Source organism: Globicephala melas, chromosome 4 (assembly GCF_963455315.2).
Source record: "Globicephala melas chromosome 4, mGloMel1.2, whole genome shotgun sequence".
Taxonomy (NCBI): domain Eukaryota; kingdom Metazoa; phylum Chordata; class Mammalia; order Artiodactyla; family Delphinidae; genus Globicephala; species Globicephala melas.
Genome location: NC_083317.1, coordinates 67,480,985 through 67,486,263, shown reverse-complemented (window position 1 = coordinate 67,486,263; position 5,279 = coordinate 67,480,985). Strand labels below are relative to the sequence as shown.

At 42.1% G+C, this 5,279-nt stretch overlaps 1 pseudogene; it reads right to left on the bottom strand.

Moving 5' to 3' along the window:
* Window positions 1–1,468: 1,468 nt before the first annotated feature.
* Window positions 1,469–2,021, bottom strand: LOC132597192 (large ribosomal subunit protein uL22-like; annotated as a pseudogene).
* Between the last annotated feature and the right edge of the window lie 3,258 nt (window positions 2,022–5,279).

Genomic DNA, 5,279 nt, shown 5'->3' with positions numbered 1-5,279 from the left:
GCCTGACGACCTTGAACAATGTGTATTAGCTCAATGAGTCCTTTAACAATCAATGAGGTAGATAATATTAATAACCCCAGTTTATAGATAAGGAAAGTAGGGCCTAGAGTGATTGAACAACTTGCCCAAGGTCACACAACTGATAAGCTGTAGAGATGGGACATAAGCCCAGGTAATCTAACTACAGAGCCCAGACTTTTAACCAATGTACTGCACTGCCTCTCCTAAGATGAGGCTGAAAATTGACTGACAATGGCACAGAGCCATACTTTATTTGGAATATTTTCATTTTTAAGAGTGCAGAAAGAAAAGGTCACTTGGCCTCCTCACTCCCTTCTTCTCCTGATCACTTAGCACAGAAGGTGCCCTGTGGACGTAAGGATGAGCAGATCTGGATCCTGACCTGAAGGTGCTCAAGATCTGATGGACTTGTGGTCTGAAGAAGCTCTGAAGCTTGTGGTGGAGAACCTTGGCCTGAGGGTTCCCCTCTCACCAGTTCTTTCAGATCAGCTGGCAACCCTCCTCTCCCTGGCCACCCTATTCCGCAAGGGCTACCAGACTGGAGATCTGGGTACCACAGCTGGCGTCTCTGAGTGAATGGTGCCAACATAATGCCTGACAAGCAGTTGGAACTCAACTGATGCTTGTTGAACTAAACTATGTCAAATTATAGAACATTTAGAGAGACTCTGAGGATAGGATCATTCTTTCAACCATCAACCTCCATTATGAGGTGAAAAACAAAACTTTTTCTCTCCTAAGTACAAACAGTTCACAGTTATTAGGGGGAACAATTACAATCTCTTTGAGCCTGCTTCTTTCTTTCTACATGAAAAACAACAATTTAAACAAGAAACATGCATATTAGGAACTCCACCAACAAAGCAACATGGGTGAAAGAAGTCAAATAATTCCATTTTTCTATTTGATAGTAATTTTGCTTGTGTGTAACTGAAAGATTTGTTGAAAGAAGAATATCTAAAATTAGCTTCCTCTCTGCAGGTATCATATTACCTTTGCCCTCATCACTGATAAGCATTCCCTGAGGGTGGAGGAAAACAGGTTTCCAACCCGGTTCCCAGGGGGCGGGGGGGTGGGTGGGAGGGGGGTGATCAATCATAGATGAGAAATACATAAAAGCCAATTAATTCAGTTTACTTAACCTAAGAAACCTTCATCCTTCCTGTTTTTTCCATGTAAGGATAAACCTCAGAGACAAGCAGGGGCAAAGGATACGGGCCAAGTAAGCAGCTACCATATGCCAAGCACTGTGTTAAGCACTTTCCATATATAGTCCATTTAAACCTGACAACTACCCTTTGGAGGAAACATTACCTCAGATTTATAGATAGCAAAGGGATAGCCACCAGTGAAAACTGAGGCTCACAGAGCTTAGATATATTGCCGAAGGTCACAGAGATGGAATGTCCACTTTTTTTACTTTTATTTGCATTTTTTTTTGTGGCATTTATTCCCAGGCCATAAGTTTTTGTTTCTTCAGTTTCTTCTAGCATATCTTTTTCTTCTGTGCAACGTCCTCTTCTGGTTTAGGAACAAACTTCTTTTTCTGAAAGGATCATCTCAATGTGGCAGAGAGAGCTCATGTATGGGTTGATCCAACCATGATCTCTGTAAGTCCAGTGCCGCATCTTGGCGGCTTTGTTCACCTGGATGTGCTCAATGACCAGAGAATCTACGTCTAAGCCCTTAAGTTCAGCATTACTCTCTGCATTTTTGAGCATGTGCAGTAAAAATTCAGCACTCTTTTTGGGTCACCGACCCTGCGTCCAGCCCCACTGTCTGGCCTGGGCACACCTACCAGCTCCACCATTGTAACGACGGAATGGCACACGTTGCTTCTTTGAAGTGACATCCTTCACATACTTGGTGGCTTTTTGGATATGCATACCCTCAATGGCCTGGGCAGTTTCACGAGTGTTCTTAAAGTGAACATGAAGATTTGAACATCTTGACTTCCATGGTTTTGTGGGGTTTTCTGGGTCAGGTGAATAGTGAACCATTTTTAGAGGTCACCTCAGGCTGCTGTCCCTTAAAAGGGAAAGTCCACTTTTAATCAAATTCTAGACTGTCCACGGCAGAAACAGACCTTTTTTTCCCCTCGTTTCACATTTTGCCACCTCACTCATTGGCCCTGGCTAATTTAAGGTCTGTTCATTTCTGTGGCTTCAAGTAATTAGACAGTTGTTCAAGCAACTGAATCCAAGAGAACCACATTCAATCAGCATTTCCCAGGATCCACATTTGGGGGATACAGGCATAAAGCTCCCAGCAACTTTTCAGCAGACACTATCCATATGTCTGGATTATTTTCTGTCTTATGAATGGACAAATGTGGTTACCAAGACTACACTGTATTATAAAATAGGGACCACCTAAATCCTCTAATTCTCACTGACTTTAATAAAGGCACCTCGGCCAGAGGTTATTGGACTGTGGGAGGACACTTGAGAAAAAAAAAGGAAAAATTCAGTCATGCTAGTGTCAGGCAAGAATTGAACCAAAAGTACCAGGCATGAGTGAGGGTTATATGTGCCACATTATGACAATGGCAAATGGATGAAGTCTAACGTTCGTCCACCTTGAGCTAAAAGCCTCCCAGAAATGAGAGAGAGAGAGAGAGAGAGAGAGAAACAGAGAGACAAGATGAATGAATGAATGAAATTTGTTATGGATGAACTAGACTTTCCTGATCCTTTTTAATGTTATGAGATGGAAATTGTCAAGGGGTCTCCTAAATTAGAAAGGCAGCTTTTTTTTGGTACCAATCACTGAGTCCTCAGTATATAAGCACTTCCTAAATATCTGATCCCCAGTTCTGCTTGACACCTGGCTTCCTTTTGTTTATCCTAAGAACACTTGGATGACAGTACCAAAGGATGACAGACCAGAATCCCACTTATCACAGCTAAGGAGTAATTGAGTTCTGTGGTATTTACCTTGCAGACATCGCAAGCACTTGTCTCCTTTTCTCCATGCCCATGGCCACCATGGTTCAGGCCATCATCACCATCATCTGAACGGTTATAATCTCTTTAAATGGTTGCTCTCCTCCAAACTTACCCCCCATTAACCCAGCCATCCACATGCAGCCAGAATGACAGCGCTCCAAACAAAAATGCTCACTAAGTCACTTCCCTACGTAAAACCCTCCAGTGGCTCCCTTTGCCCCAGGATAAAAAATGAAGATAACAGCCAACAACAAGTGGGTGCATAAAGTGCCAGGTACTCCACGACTTAATTCAGTTCTTGCAGCAACTTTATGAGAGAGATACAACCTTCGTTACCATTACTTATTGAGGCTAAGTGACTTGACCAAGGCCCCACAGCTAGAAAATGGCAGAACCATGACTCATACCTGGGACTGTCTGACCTCAGAGCACATACTTTAATCACAATGTTATCGGTGTGATGGCATGCAGGTTCTGTGACCTGGCCTGCCCGCCACTCCAGCCTTATCTCTTCATAAGACCCTCTTTGCTCTTTATGCTTCAGCTCTTTGAGACACTTGCAGGTCCTTGACCTTGACACTCTGTTTCATGCGTGTCTTTGTTTGTTTGGGCACATGGATCCCTCTTCTATAATGCCTTCTCCCCTTTGTCTATCTTGTGGTATGTCTCATCTTTCAAGATTCAGCTCAAGTATTAACTCTTCCTTGAACCTTTTCTGGACCCCTCCTCTCCTTTTCTACTAGAATTGACCACTCCCCTTCCTTGTGCATCACTGTACCTTAGTTATGCTTCCATTCTAGCAACCACAATGCTTTCGTACCCTTACATAGATAAGTATGACTCTCTCCTCTTACACTTCTGGGAATTCCTTAAATGCTGGGACTGAATCTTACTAATCCATTTTACCCACAGTATCTAACAGAGTGCTAGGCATATTGAAAGTTCACTGTAAATATTGTTGAATGAATAAAAATATTTGCACATGAAATATGATGCTTGGTCAAAACTCACCATGCCACTATATTGTGAGATTTATGTTAATTTTACTTACAGCGTCAATGCCATTAGTAATTTTTTTCTTTACCTAACGACTGTATATGAAACTTTGAAGAGGTACATGCAGCTTTAGGGTAACTAAAACTAGAGCAGTGGATAGGGGTGGAGAGAAGACACTGTAGCTGACCTGCCACACCTGTTTTCACCTGGGAAAGTATTCAGTGACAACAATGAGCTATCACCATACAAGCCAAATTTGGTATGGGAGTTATGTACATATCTACCTTAGCAGTGGAAATATGGATGATTCACATTTGAACCACAATGCACACGTTTTATTGTGCGCAATAAACTAAACTGACAAGAATAAAATTAATCTAAACATTTAATTTAGAAGCAAGAACAACAATAATGGAAAACCATGACCAACTCAGGGCAGTACAAACAACGCTGTGATAACAAAGCATCCTTGCCCCAAATTCCAGAAATTCCAACTCTACATGTGTGCATATGCAGTATTGCAAACAGTAAACCTGGCTTCTTGATTACTGGCAGCCAAATGGAATTCCTAACTGATACATTCTGGTCCTACCTCAAAGCCATATACATCCCCAACATTCCCACCTACCCTTGAATCTCATCTCAAGGGAAACCTCCTTGAGAAAGCCTTCCGTGATCTCAGAGGACAGTCTGTATACACCCTCAAAGACCTTTATTTCTTTCCTTTAGAAAGCTTATCTTAGGGACTTCCCTGGTGGTGCAGTGGTTGAGAATCTGCCTTCCAACTCAGGGGACGCGGGTCTTGATCTCTGGTCAGGGAACTAGATCCCACATGCATGCCGCAACTAAGAGTTTGCATGCCACTAAGCAGGCCGTGAGCCGCAACTAAGACCTGGCGCAATCAAAATAAATAAATAAAATAAAAATGAAAAAAAGAAGGAAAGCTTAAAAAAAAAAAAAGAAAGCTTATCTTAGTTTGTAATTACATATTCAATACTCAGTTATTTTACTAATGGTGGCCTCCCCAAAGCATCTGTAAACTCCAGGAGATCAGAGACCTTGCCTGGTTTTATTCATCATTTTTCTCCCAGTGATTGGTACATAGCCAGGCATTCTGCAAACATTTTGAATGAACGAATGAATGATGAATGAGTCCTTCACGTCTTACTTACTCATTATTGCCTTGTTCTAAGAATTATACCCGATTCCTTACCAGTCTCAAGCTGGTACTCAGTGCATCCCTCTTCATTATTCCCCTACCCTACCACAAGGCTCAGTCCTTATTTTCCAATCCTCTCCTCTCCCAATCCTTCA